The sequence below is a fragment of the Polyergus mexicanus genome, unplaced genomic scaffold, assembly GCF_030449975.1.
Source record: "Polyergus mexicanus isolate NDT 795.1 unplaced genomic scaffold, iyPolMexi1.0 SCAF_9, whole genome shotgun sequence".
Lineage (NCBI taxonomy): Eukaryota > Metazoa > Arthropoda > Insecta > Hymenoptera > Formicidae > Polyergus > Polyergus mexicanus.
The window spans coordinates 2,593,798-2,608,922 of record NW_027223329.1 but is presented as its reverse complement, the minus strand read 5'-3'; the positions used below and the strand labels follow the sequence as shown (position 1 = coordinate 2,608,922).

General features: G+C 35.6%; 1 protein-coding gene across 3 annotated transcripts in view; it reads right to left on the bottom strand.

The window, feature by feature from the left end:
* The window catches only part of LOC138936260 (uncharacterized), a 383,952-nt gene that overhangs the window by 270,622 nt on the left and 98,205 nt on the right, over positions 1-15,125 (bottom strand). The window contains exons 1-3 of one of the 3 annotated variants that reach the window (XR_011447357.1): positions 6,059-6,934; positions 5,621-5,715; positions 5,242-5,291 (exon numbers count right to left, since the gene is read on the bottom strand). The exons of 1 other annotated variant lie outside the window; for it this stretch is intronic. The gene's annotated coding sequence lies outside the window, so the exon portion shown is untranslated. Of the gene's footprint in view, positions 1-5,241; positions 5,292-5,620; positions 5,716-6,058; positions 6,935-15,125 lie in introns of those variants that run through there. One more of the 3 variants, XR_011447356.1, reaches the window with a different exon arrangement.

Genomic DNA, 15,125 nt, shown 5'->3' with positions numbered 1-15,125 from the left:
AAGCAGTGGTATCAACGCAGAGTACTGAAGAATATGCAAAGCGCCCACGAAGTTGCACGAGATAAAGGGATGGGGAGAGAAGAAGAAGAAAGGAAGAGATATACTCTTCGATATTGTTGCGAGACGCGAAGGTCGCGAAGAAGTCCTCCCCCCCCCCCCACCCCCACCCCAGTTGCCATGTCTTCTGTGCGGTATGCGATGCGCGATAAACGCCTACGGAGAGAGAGAGAGAGAGAGAGAGAGAGAGAGAGAAGAAGAAGAAGAAGGAAGATAACACCTAATGTCTTCGGAGCGCGCGCTGCGGGATTTTATCTACCGCGCGTGACATGTAAACGCGACATGCGCCTAAAATGAGGTAACAACGAGCGAGATGTCGTAGCTCCCCTCTCGTTCTCAAGTCTTTTAATGAGGGAAAAAAAAGTTACCCTGTCGCTCACCATCCGAGAAACAATTGAGTATTTTAAATAATATAAATATCAAGTTTTGAAAATATTTAAGACTCTTAAGATACAGTGCTAACTCTCCGCGTCAGCAACTAATAAAGCTGAGAATCTTGACAGATCTTGACAGATACAAGGATTGGATATAAGAAAATGTGAAATATTATCTCGAGTCTCGTTCTTGAAAACGTGACATCTGGAAAAAAAAAATCCGCGTTCAAGAAATTATATTGCACGATCTCTCTTTTTATTTAGATCCTCTTTAATACGTATTGTTAAATCACGATCATTGGTTTAAGATTCATGACGCTCGTAGAAGTTTAGAGAAAAGTCGCGTTCGAGAATTAATGGGCGTGTCAGCGCAACCGGGGGGCCCGCATTATTATATATCTCGTTCTCGAAAAGTTTAATAAAAAAAATTGATATCAAATGAGAGGCGAGAGTTACGTACAAAGAAGCCAATGTGAACCGGATTTCTGTTCCACGCCGAAGCATTACCCCGGCGGGGTTCGCGTTAACTACGGGGGTCCGCATTAACACCATCTTCACCGCTCACGATTATGATATTGAAGATCTTTCTGCTCGGAGGCTGCTTGTGTATATGGGGTGTTCCCGATATTGCGCATTTTCTAGGAGACGTCAAAGATTACAAGGAGGTGTATTCCTTTCTAATAAAAAATTCAGCGATAAATAAAAAAAAAATATATATTATATTAAAATTGAATAAATTTTATATTGATTAAAAAAGTGAATATTTTGGAATAAAATGTTATGGGAGAACAAATCGAATTAATAAACAATACAAATTTTATAATGCGATAATTGAAACTTGAATTCAATATTTTTATACGTACAAAATTAAAATCAAATATATCTGAAGAGAGAAAGATATGATAGTAAATTGAAGAAATGATGGTGCATTTTTATTAAATTAAAAAAATTTTTAATTTCTGATGAAATAATGGATTAAGTAAGCGATTATTTTTCTTCAATAGAAACGAAATATTAAAATCTTTCTAGTTAACATTATTGGGAAAGAAAAGACGCGATACTCGGGGGAACACCTTGTATATAATCGTAACTGACGTAGATGGAGCGTAGAAGTAAAAATACGCTATCTGCTTCCGGGTGGTTAAGAATGGTCTAGATGGGTGACTGTAGATGATTAAGTCTGTGCGCGAGTATCTTGATTGTAATAATTACTACATGTCGGCATATGCGGTATATGACGGTAACATCAATAAGCTTGACAATTTTAATATATATATATATATATATATATATATATATATATTGATTACGAGAAATAAAAAAAATAATCAAAGTACAATGTGATAAAAAATACTCTTGCTAAAAAAATGTATATTTTGGTATCTTAACTTTAATAAAAATAAAATATAATTAAAACGGAATCATCTCGAATCAGTGTATCCACACTATTTCTTTTTTTTTTTTTTTTTTTGATACGTCAAATAATTTTTAATTTATAGTCATGTTAATATATTTTATACCTATTGTTAAATATATTGGGTGATTGCATAAGTTCGTGCCCGATTTAAATATAAACTTCAATAGATTATATTTTAGAGATAACACTTATTAATCAATTATATAGTCTCCATTCTTTTCTACAATGGTTTTCCAACCATCTATAAGCTTGTCGATTCCATTTTTGAGGAAAGAACTTGGTTTTTCTTGAAAAAAGTTTGTAAGGTGCTTTTCGACAGCTTCCTCGGAATTGAGATTCTTGCCATTTAAACTATTCTGCAAAGACCGGAACAGATAAAAATCTGAAGGCGCAATATCTGGAGAATATGGCGGGTGCTGCAGAATTTTCCATTGCAACTCCTGCAATTTTCCTGCAGCTTATTCCTTTCAGTCAGGAGATGCGGCACCCACGTATCAAGCTTGGAAATGTATCCAAGCTTTTTTAAATGACGAAAAGCGGTTGAATTATCGATGTTCAGCCTCTCAGCAATATCCTCAGTTGTAATCCTTGGGTTTCTTTCCACCAAGGCATGCACAATGTCATCATCGATGCCAGAAGGCCGTCCAGAGCGGGGTTGATCCTCCATGTTGAAATCACCATTTCGAAATCTGCCAAATCACTTTTTGACTGTTCGGAGAGCAGGAGCGCGGTCCAAATAAACGCTTTGAATATTTTTTTCTGCAATCCCAACACTCACGCCTTTCCGAAATTCATATAGCATTACATGCCGCAAATGCACCTTTTCGTTCTCCATTTTTAATGATTTCTCTTATGCACAAATGGACTTATCTGAACAATATCTGACGCTAAATTGACATAAGACAACGTCATCTATTCGGTGTAAGCAATAATTACCACACGAAAACAATAGAACTCCGCCATGCAGTAACTTAATGCCATCTATGAAAATCGAGCACGAACTTATGCAATCATCCTATATATATATACTTTTCTCATTTTATAAAACAAGGCTCAGCAGTCGCGTGTCAAACAATTCCGTTAACTACCCCCCATCCAATGGCTAAATTGCTACGTTAATAGTGCAATAAATAAAGAGTACATGTCGATCTTATTCTCGCGTGCAGCGTATACGGTGCTGCTTCTTTTAATAAGTGAGCAAGTGTCGAGAAAATAGAGCGAACAAAGGGCATCGGTATTCAAGCCCTCCGAGACGTGACGGGACGGGACACGCAAAGCCTCGACCGGGGGGTGGGGGGGGAGGGGGGCAGATCGAAATTATTCCTTTCCGTCCGACGTCGGAGAGAGTGAAAGTGGTCCGGAACGTTTTACCATCTCGACGGAGGCCGAGAGAAACGACGACCGGATCCCAGGGTTGGGGGTGGGTACCCATGCATAACTTACGCGGAGGCGGCAAGACGGTGCTGCTATCCGTGCACGATATACACGTGTCTCGCGCGCCGTCACACTTCAACGGAATAAAATTTACATGCGCCATGACTCGATAAATCCCGCCGAGCGCGAGAACTTCGGCCTCTTACAAGCTTAAGAGACGAGAAGAGAAAGATCGATAAAAGAATTTTTGCTCGAATGAAAAAGGCCGGTCCTATCGTTTGTTTTTTCACTTCAATTTTCCGACACACTTTTTTGAACTTTTAAAAAAAATAATTCTGATAGTTAAAATTGTCGGAAACTACTTTTCACAGACACCCAGATCTAAAAATTCAGACAAAAGTGTGGATAAGCAAAAAGATTCATGCTAGCCATTTAATTCAAAGCTTAGAAGCTAACAAAAATTGGATAGAGAATATAATGTGATGGACATTTATTTTACATGTATTATATGAGCTTTTTGATAATTGAAATGTATCTATTTGTCGATATATATATTTGCCTCTACTTAAAAAAAAAAATAAAATAAAATAAAATAAACAAGATATTATATACATTATTTTTTATTCTCTCAAAATATTTTTCAATATAACAAATTAAATATAAAGAGATTATAAATCCATTTTTAAAAAAAGGCACACTAAATCGATACAAGCAAGTATTGTTGCTTCTTCCCCTCCCCCCCCCCCCCACCCCCAATTATAATTACAATTAATTAATATACAATTGTAATTAGAGTACAATTTCCAATTAATAATACTATCAGTATCAAAAAGATATATCCAATATATCCAATAATGCAGATAATTTAATACTGATAGCATTTACGAAAGTTCAATAACAAATGTTAGTTTTATTTACATAATAAATATAAATGCAATTTTAAATTTATTAAAAAAGGGTGTGGCATGTGTATATATTTTGAAAATTTATTATAATCAATTTTAATTTTTGTACAGTTTAATTTTTTTAAATTTTAATTGTAGAGAAATGAATAATTTTTAATTTTAATTTTTAATTTTAATTGATCCTAATAGTCCTAAACCTTACTTTACTGGCTAAACCAGCAGGAACTCGCGATTATCGATATTTGCGGGAGAGATTTGTCCTAACTGCGTGCCCTACTCGCGTACCTTACTCGCGCGTTTTACTCGCGTGCCCTAATAGAATGGCACATGGTATATTGCTTCCGTTGGGCCAGTTAGACGTACCTTTTGTTGATCCTGGCCATATTCATTCTGGCTATATCTAGCCAGAGATGTAGCTTCAACCACTATCAGAGGACAATGAAGGAAAGAAATTCCTTCCGTTGCCGGTGCATGAGCGTAATTTTACGCTCGTTGACGGTCATAATACGTTAGGACCGTTTGTCGTATGTTGTTTTAATATATTACTTTGCTTCAACTGATATACAATATCAAATCGTTAATTAAAAATTATGAGTAATATAATATTAATCTTATAATACAATTTAAAATAAAATAGAATTAGGTAAACATTTTTTTCACTATACTTTTACTTTACATACTATTATTATTCACTTATTTCTTTAAACGTTACATATGATTTGATCGATCGATTACTTAAATTCATATCAGTCGAAACAAAGTTTTCTAATATGCTACGCTACATATATATAGATGGATAGACTACAAAATATTAAAATAAAATCATGTGCGTTCATTATTAAATAAATAATTGATAGATAATTGATCGCACAGAATGATAAAGAATTGAAAGTTTTTCCATATTTCTTTATTTATGTTTTAGTTTATTTCTGTAATGTGCTTTAATGCAAATTTCTATTTTGAAAAATGTCAAAAGTTATGATGTAACTTTTTCTTTATTTAGTCCATCCATTTTAAGATAACGGATCCATCTATACAATCTACAAGCTACGATCTACATCTACAATCTCTAGAAATCCGTTATCTTAAAATTAAAAGAAAGTTTGTCGCTCACCGGCCACCCGATGCGCAACAGCGGAGTCGTTGGGCTTGGGGCTACGTTGTCTGCAACATGCAAAAATATAAAATCCAAATTATAGCAAGTAGTAAGTTGAAGTAATATTAAAATATCAAATTAATATAAATATTCAAAAATTATCATTGCACGCACCGAATTTTATATCCGATGCGCGCAATAATAAGCAAGTATATATTAAATACGGAATAATTTTATAAGATTTAAAAAAGAAAACTATTTTTTTTTTTTTACAGATATTTTTATATAAGAGATTTATATGAGTTTTTCTCTTTGTACGAATCTCTCTTGTTTAAAGTATTCAAATAACAAAAATAACCTGAATTGATGCATGTAGGGGATTTATAATGATACTCACCCTTAGGTTGCTCCGCCGGTGCAGGATGCCATTCCTAGGCCTCCTCCTCCTCTCAGAATGTTGGGGGAGGGCGGGGGGGGGGTCGCTACGTTGATCTGTAACATACAAATAAAAGATCCAAATTGTAGCAGCGCTCGAAATAATTAAAATTTCAAAAAATTTATTGTACGTATCGAATTTTATATTCAACGCATAAATAATAATAAGCAAATTAGTAAAATAGTTTTATAAATTTTGAAATAAGGAAATATACTATTAAATTCCTATATAAAAACTATAATTTAAAAGTAAAAATTTTTACAAGATTATAGCATTCATATCACAATCTCTTTTTTAAAACATATTTATAAAAAATCAAATTACGCAGTTAATTGCTTAATTCAAATTGCACGTACGTAATTAATAAATAATTAATATAAAATAACAAATCACTCTTACCACAGGGTTGTTCCACCGGTGCCCGATGCTTTTTCTAAGCCCCCTCCTCCTCTCAGGTTGATTCACACACGATTCAATACTTTAAACGGCACTCCCGCACTTTATCAAAAGATATTACTTCCGCACTTGTACGCGCGATACTTTGAAACGACACTCCCGCACTTTCGAATTTCGGCACGATCGAACCCCGCTTCACGCGAGAATCACACTTGGAGTCGACAAGTCGGGAATTCACCGATTACTTCGAGCAAAGGTTAAGCGGAAGCGGAAGAAGACGAGATCGATCGATGGAATCGACGCGAATGGGGTTCGCTCGACTCTTGACCCGCGCCTGCTCCCATCGAGGGCCGATTTGTACTTCGTTAGGAACGATTTCATACGAACCACCAAGTCTCTATCGTACAGACCGAGCCGGGTTTATCGTAAGGCTGATAGACGGGTCGAGAATGAAGATACCCACCTTCTACGTGCTAACAATCTAGATCACTTCGAAAGCGGGAGATCAACTTCTCTAGCGAGCGAAAATCGAACCTAATTAATACAGCCGACTCCTCAAATGCCAAACATGTTAGTATCGCTACAATGTGCTGTTAGACGGTACAAGAGAAGGGACCCATTAACGACGATTCCAAAACAATCGACCGAACTCTAACCGATTCGGGCCGAACCGTTCGTCGGAGCAGAACGTGCCCTCGACAGCCGATTCTCGAACCGAAGTTCAAGATTAACCGCGCGAACATGCATCTATACTATGCACGAACATACGTTGCTACGCGGCCGGCATTCACCTCAGCCGCGACACTGAGGCGTTTTAACATTGCGCCTACATTAATATATCAAATTTATTAATACATAAATATTTATATAATATATAATATTAATATAGTATTAATATTAACTGATATTAATATAAAATTAATTATATTAATAGGTATTAATATATTAAAGATTGCAATGCTGAGAGACATCCCATTTAGCCGGCAACCAAGTATGATTCTCGATGACAATCGTGAAAACGAGATAAAAGTCCAACGCGAAGACGCGACGACGCGAAAACGCGATATCGCGACAACGCGACGCATCGTTGCTCGTACGGCACGATGACGGCAACGACGACGCACCAATGTGCGTTCAACGCACAAATGCGCGTGCCACATATGAGCCATTGTGCGACTCGTGGCAATGCTGCGTTGACACGCGACGCGGAAGACGCGAAAGCCGTCCGCGGCACGATGACGGCACCGACGACGCACCGCTACTTCGCTGCTCGAGTATCGCCGCGCGAATGATAACACGTAAGAAAGGAATTTGAGAATGTCTCGCCCCACTACCGTTCTCTCTCTCTCTATTCAAGTATCTTTATATAAACGATAACAAGGCCACGATACATAAACAATGTTTACGCGCGCCAATGTTTACGCCGCCAAGGCTAATTACCATATTAGGTATTATTCTAAAATTCGCTGCCGAAATATTTTATATAAAATATATATACGAAATATTAAATTATATAAATATTTTCTTTTGAATTATAGATCAACTATTTATTAAACGATACATATAATGTATCACGGAGCTTATCGTTATATTAGTTATTCAATTTTGCGATTCCATCGTTTTACAGCATGTTCTTGATTATCAAATTATATCTAGATCGTCGAAAAGTCAAATGCTACAGCATCGTGGACAAAATATATTTGACTCTATGTGTTGTTAAAGAAATAATTATTGTCCGTAAAGATCGCAACACGGAATGATAATTTATAATTTGGTTTTTTATTACTTTAATTCTTATTTAATTAAATTAATAAATTACAAAATATGTGATTCAAGATCTATCGACGCGATATATATATGTAGTTACATATTATTTATAAATGTTAATTAATAATTAATAATTAATAATTAATTTTATTTAGAGTACTGGCTAGCATCCCACGGGATACAAAAGAAACTTAATATTCTTACGCTCCAATATTACAAGAGATATCGCGATTTTTTAATCATTTTTGTTTATTATCATTAATGAAAATTAAATGGCACGTTTTATAAATAATATTTCATATATGTATAACACATACACGCATATAATATTCTAATAATATTCCGTGAGCAGCTCTCATTGAGATATCCACTTTTAAAAAGGCGTAAATTTTTATTTAATTTATTTTGAAAAAATAAAAAATTAGAATTAATATGTGTAAATAATTATACACGCATACAGACGAAAGAAATGACGCGAGCTTATAGCGTTTTATCGTAGTAACTAAAAATTTCGCAGATCAGTTCAATAGACGTAAATCGAGAGTCCGTTATATTTATTCGCTTGTGTGTTTGTTTACTTAATCATAATTTCAATCTCATTAGTTTCATAATTATCATATTACATGAAAAGAAGTTACCGTTAGAATCACATAAAACAAATGGTAAATTATTTATGAAATGAAAACTTTGCAAGATAATTATCTTGGGTGGATCCGCGGTTAATAATATACTCAGTGCTCGAACTCTAAAATGTTGAAAAAAATCGAAATCGCGAGAAGTTGCACATCTCGATTTGGCACAGTACGTTGAATCTTCACCACCGGCCTCACAAAAGTAAAGTCCACTATGCGACCACGTGTTTATCTAATTACCGAGAGACAGCGGCCAGATCGTTATCCCTATCGTATGGACACGCGTCGTTGTGCGAGTTTGCGCAAATTGCTAATTAAATATATATAATTATACGTATACGTGCATTTAATATCACAGTTAATGTGCAATGTACCTTTAATTGAAAATAATATTTTTTTAGGAATATTTTTTTATTATATATATATATATATATATATATATATATATATATATATGTTTTTTATAAATTTTTTTTAGAAATATCTTTTTTAATTAAATTTTTATTAAAATTTTATAGATGTAATTTTGTATTTTTCTTCTCTAAAATTCTCTCGCCAATATCAATCTGTGATCCTCGTGCATTTTTCTCTTTTGGCGAAAACGTATTTAAGTACAGGATATTAAAGCAGATACAAGATTAATGCGCGAAGAGACCACATAGCGCAAGTCTCATCCACCGGAAGTAAATATCATACGAGATAGCGGTTTTGCATTTTAATATCATTTTTTATATGGCGGAGGAAGCGAACCGATGTCGGGGTATTTTACGATCCTATCGTGTCACAGGGCGCGTAGCATCCCCTATTCACATAACTTTCACTAATATCCGAGATCGTGTACGTCCCCCACTGTTTCTCTGTCCCATCTTAACATCCTAACAAAAATCATCATCTCGGATCCAAGAACGAAAATATGATTTTGTATAATGTAAACGATAATTTAGACGCTCTCGGAGACTTAAACTTTCTTTTATCTCTCATAAAAAAGAATGAAGAATATAAATGCATTTTTCATATTGGATAATAAAATAAAAAAAGACATATTTATTATTATCTATTAGAAATCCGAGCCGATCTAAACTTGCGTTAAAAAAAAATTTAGATCAGCAGAATTGTGTGATTATATTTCAAAATAATTTTTTTTTTTTTTTTAATTATAACATTTTAATTGAAGAACCTTCGATGAATCGAATCGTCGAGTAACCGCGATTCAGTTTACGCTTAAACATACATTCCTTCTTCACATATGTTAGTTCGGTTTATCTACCATTAATTCAAACGTTCGATAGGTTTATACCGCATTCCAATGGATAAAAAAAACTTGCATTTGCATTTGCGGAATATCGTCTTATGATTACACCTAACGTAAGAATATATAATTTGTAAATACTCACGAAAGAGAGGAAGAGAGAGAAAAATACGCCCCCTTTAATTTTATCCGTAAAGAAGCACCGGCTTATATGTTAATGGAATATTATCAATGTACGTGTTTATCGCGCGAGTTATTCTCTTTGCGAACAGAGAAATACGCGATCTCTTAATCTCAGTGTTTGTATAAAATCATCACGATGTTATTCAGCATAACATGGAATTATTTAATTAAATTTCTAATTCAGATATCTTAATATTAATAACGAGAATCTTATTTCTAATTTCTAAACTCTTCAATTAATATCTCTTCAAATGCTTTAATGTACACATATGCAAATTATATTACTATTGCTCATTAATTTCTTCCTCGTGAATCACTTGACGCGAAAAAATATGTCATCGACGATCATCCCTCTCGATTGCTCTTCTTGCTTTCTCTCTCTCTCTCTCTCTCTCTCTCTCTCTCTCTCTCTCTGTCTCTTGCGCGTTGATAAAATAAAGTATATAAATTTGCATGATATAAATTCGTCGAACGCATTCATCGAAGGCACGTATAGCCCAGCCAAAGAATAAATCACAATTGATCAATAACTCCTATACTCTTTAACTGATTTTATATAGATGTGAGCTATTACTCGGCCGTTCGTAAATTATGGAAAAGTCCATAACTGGGATCACCCACACTATTAAACCATTCATATTTATTACTTCCGTGTCTAAAAAATATGTATCTTTTTATAAAATAAAATATTTAATAAAAAATTTAATATCTTTCTATAAAGGAAATTAAACATTCGATTATCAATGATCGACGAGTATTTTGGTTTATTCGCGGAAGCTCGTTTAAAAGCAATTATTCTTGAAGAAGCACAGATGAACATTGAGCACCCTATACATAGCAGTTTAGTTAGACGTAGTTGGGATTAACCGACGACCCCCTAAGAACGCGCGCGATGATGGGACCGGCTGAGTATCACGACGCCTCTCGGCCAGATGTCATTACACCCGGTCTAATGCGGTTTCCATTGGATTTAACGCGCGTATGAATTGAACGGGATCAGCTCATTCCGCGGATCGCTATTCTTAGCCGCTGCTCATCGAGAAGCAAAAGCGCCGACAAGCAGCATCGCGCCGTAATTTTCCGCGGTGGATCAATACGGTGACATGGAAAAAAAAAAGAAGAAATTGCGACGAAGGACGGTCCTCCGATCGTAGATAAAAGATCGCGTGATTCGTTTTATAACGTCATTAAAAATCATTAATACTGGAATACCAGAAGCTTCTCGACAAACATCGTAATCGTGCCCGCGTGTTGCGATTACAAAATTTCCGTAACATTGAAATTTTTTTAATTCTTCCATAATAGACGTTAATTAAATAAATGAAGAAACCACTTAAGATATTTCCGAGTTGGTTAAAAATTCATCAAATGTGTTATTCGTTGAAAAAAATTTTACTATATAATGATCAAAATAATGTACTCAATAGTAATTTTTTATCAAACATCTTGGTATCTGCTATATTTTTCACCCTTTTCTTATTATGATTGGTCTCTTTTTCTTTAACACATTTATTTAAAAAATTCTTTACCGATTATTGTCATTATTAGCAATTATTGTCAAATTTATTAGCAATCATTTTCATCATTATTTTATATAATAAGAAGTTTTATATCGTTTCTTAAAATATTCTTTGTTTATAATCTATTTATTTATATGATAAACAACTTATATATATATATATATATATATATATATATATATATATATATATATATATATATATTGATGGTAAACATCTGTATTGCCTAATATAGCGTACTGATAGTATGTTGCTCTTGAGGAATATTGATTTAAGTAAAATATGAAACCTGTTGCGCCGGATGTTTTGCTACTTGCAAAATCGTACGCGGTTTAGTACATAATTTAACAACGTGTAGCGATGTAATTTTCAACGTACGCACGTACTCGATTTCAATAACCGCCGATCGAACGGCGATAAAGTCTCGCCCAAGCGAATGGTCAATGAACATTATTAAAGTGCTGACGGATGATTAAATTTAATTTACTTAATCTGCATAAACAAGCTAGTATATATATATATATATATATAATGGTCAAATTTCCATATTTTATAAAGATAATCGAAGAATGTACTTTTATATTCCTGTCGTTTTTGTTGAAGAAAAATTCTCATTATTTATCATCAACAGAATCATTCATATTTTATAGCAATCAAATTTTTTATTTTTCTTTTTTTTATTAAAAAAGAAGATAGAGAAACGTATTATTCTCTCTCTCTCTCTCTCTCTCTCTCTCTCTCTCTCTCTCTCTCTCTCTCTCTCTCTCTCTCTCTCTCTCTCTCTCTTCTCTCTCTCTCTCTCTCTCTCTCTCTCTCTGTCTCTTAATCTAATAAATATAAAACATTTTTATTTTGATTATACTTTTGCCAAGACAAACAGTTTTAACAATTGATTAACTTACGCTCTCATTCTCACATATCAATACCAAATGACTTACATATATAATTTCTAATCGATGTATATAAAGGATGTATATAAATTTCTCAAAGAAAAAAATTCATTTTAATAAGATTTTATTATATAAGGATTAAAGTAATGCTCTTAGCAAGAAGGAAGAAAAAAAGGAGTTCCAACTTGAAAAAATTAAGCGAATATCCTTTAACAAATATGCCAATAAATGGATATAATAATAAAGAATAATATTAAAGCAATCGCGTTAAATACTGCGTGTGCGAAATGATTAATCATAAATTAGCGGCTCCGAGATGTAGCGTACAAACGAGGCGGGTGGTTACATGCCTGTAACATGCAAATCGCCGCGGCCGCACGTTACGAGCATGATGTCGGACGCACTTGACTTTAATAATCGTCGATCGGTCCGCGATAAATCGCCGATCGGTCGGTGAGAATCGAGACAAGGACGCTCTTCTCTCCGGTGTCCAATCAGCCCGAGTTGAGCCTAATTTAGAAACTGCGACGTATAACAACGATCCGCGGCCCGCGGCAACGCAAATTTGGCGGGGCCCGGCTCTTGAAGCGGTTCAGGGTGTACCTAGAAATTACGAGTGTGTATCTTCGAATGCATCTACCTGCAATGGCCTCGCCCTCCAATTTAACGGCGCATCAATTTGTCATTTAAGCCCTCGGACTGTGCCGGGTCCGGCCTCATCGCAAAATGCGCGCCTCATCTCGCTTGTTTAATATCTTTAACCCACGCCCGCGCGTGAATTATCTCAAAGCTTTATTGTACGTTGCTAATTTTATTGTGTTCCTGCATACATTAATTCTTTGGATGATTGCATAAGTTCGTGCCCGATTTAAACTTCAATAGATTATATTTTAGAGATAACACTTTTATTAATCAATTATATAGTCTCCATTCTTTTCTACAATGGTTTTCCAACCATCTATAAGCTTGTCGATTCCATTTTTGAAGAAAGAACTTGGTTTTTCTTGAAAAAAGTTTGTAAGGTGCTTTTCGACAGCTTCCTCGGAATTGAGATTCTTGCCATTTAAACTATTCTGCAAAGACCGGAACAGATAAAAATCTGAAGGCGCAATATCTGGAGAATATGGCGGGTGCTGCAGAATTTCCCATTGCAACTCCTGCAGTTTTCCTGCAGCTTATTCCTTTCAGTCAGGAGATGCGGCATCCACGTATCAAGCTTGGAAATGTATCCAAGCTTTTTTAAATGACGAAAAGCGGTTGAATTATCGATGTTCAGCCTCTCAGCAATATCGTCAGTTGTAATCCTTGGGTTTCTTTCCACTAAGGCATGCACAATGTCATCATCAATGCCAGAAGGCCGTCCAGAGCGGGGTTGATCCTCCATGTTGAAATCACCATTTCGAAATCTGCCAAACCACTTTTTGACTGTTCGGAGAGCAGGAGCGCGGTGCAAATAAACGCTTTGAATATTTTTTTCTGCAATCCCAACACTCACGCCTTTCCGAAATTCATATAGCATTACATGCCGCAAATGTACCTTTCGTTCTCCATTTTTAATGATTTCTCTTATGCACAAATGGACTTATCTGAACAATGTCTGACGCTAAATTGACATAAGACAACGTCATCTATTCGGTGTAAGCAACAATTACCACACGAAAACAATAGAACTCCGCCATGCAGTAACTTAATGTCATCTATGAAAATCGGGCACGAACTTATGCAATCATCCAATTAAATCGCATTAAATTCTTTATTGCGTTCCTGCATGCATTAATTCTTTGAAACGATGATAAAAATGTTACGTCTCTTGTGTATTATCGAAATAAATATTAAATTTTATATTTATTTTAATTAATAAGCAACGCTTTTTCATCTATTTTTATTAGAGTCCTCTAATTTGTATTGTAATCTAATTACATGATTATATAAATATAAACCCATCATAAAATGCGAGAGCTATAATTGTTAAACAGACCGAAACCTCACTAAATCAACTTGATCGATAGAGATATATGGCTACAAGTCGAGAAATAAGATACTATGATTCATCACCATAGGATGACTATTGCCCTTGCAGATTGGTAGCAATATGCGTCGTGATAATTTAAATAAATGTTTATCGCTCGAGCATCATTTATCATCGGTATCCGAAAGACCTACCGGCTCGCAATAACGATGCCTCATATTGGCGATTATTCGTCGTTGATTATTATCTCAAGATTTCGTTCGGTATAAGTCCCTGATACGTTTGATCAGTAATCAGTCGGCATCACGTGGAAAGTTACGGTTAACGAGCGCATTTCGTAATTCTCGCGAGATAAACTTTCCTAACGAATCGTTCCAATGAATCCTAAGTTCAACGGCACGCCGTTGAAAGGATCCTAAATCCGGCGCGGAGCGTAACCTGTGGCGCTCGGATAAGTCGAGGGAAGAAACGTAAGCCGATCGATGGTGGTGGTGGTGGTGCTGCTCTCCTCGTGGCCGGCGCTACATCGGGTTAGGGACGCGTTCCTTTTAATGATGCATTAGTGTCGTGTTTTGACACGAAAGAGCGGTAACCGGCGGAGGTCGCATTCTTCTCTCCGCCTCTTTTCTCTTTTTGTCCATCGCCGCGAGACCGGCTTTAATTTCACGCACACGATCCTCCTCTCTCCCTCACCCGTGCCGCTGTTGCCGGTACTCCCGATGTCAAGAGCCCGTAGGAAGATTTCGGTGAACCACTTAACGCTCCGGATCGCGTAACCTTCAATTAATCAATCTCCGCGCGGACCGTTGAACCGAGGTTGTATATTTGGACAGCGATGTGTGTCGTCGCATATCGGGATT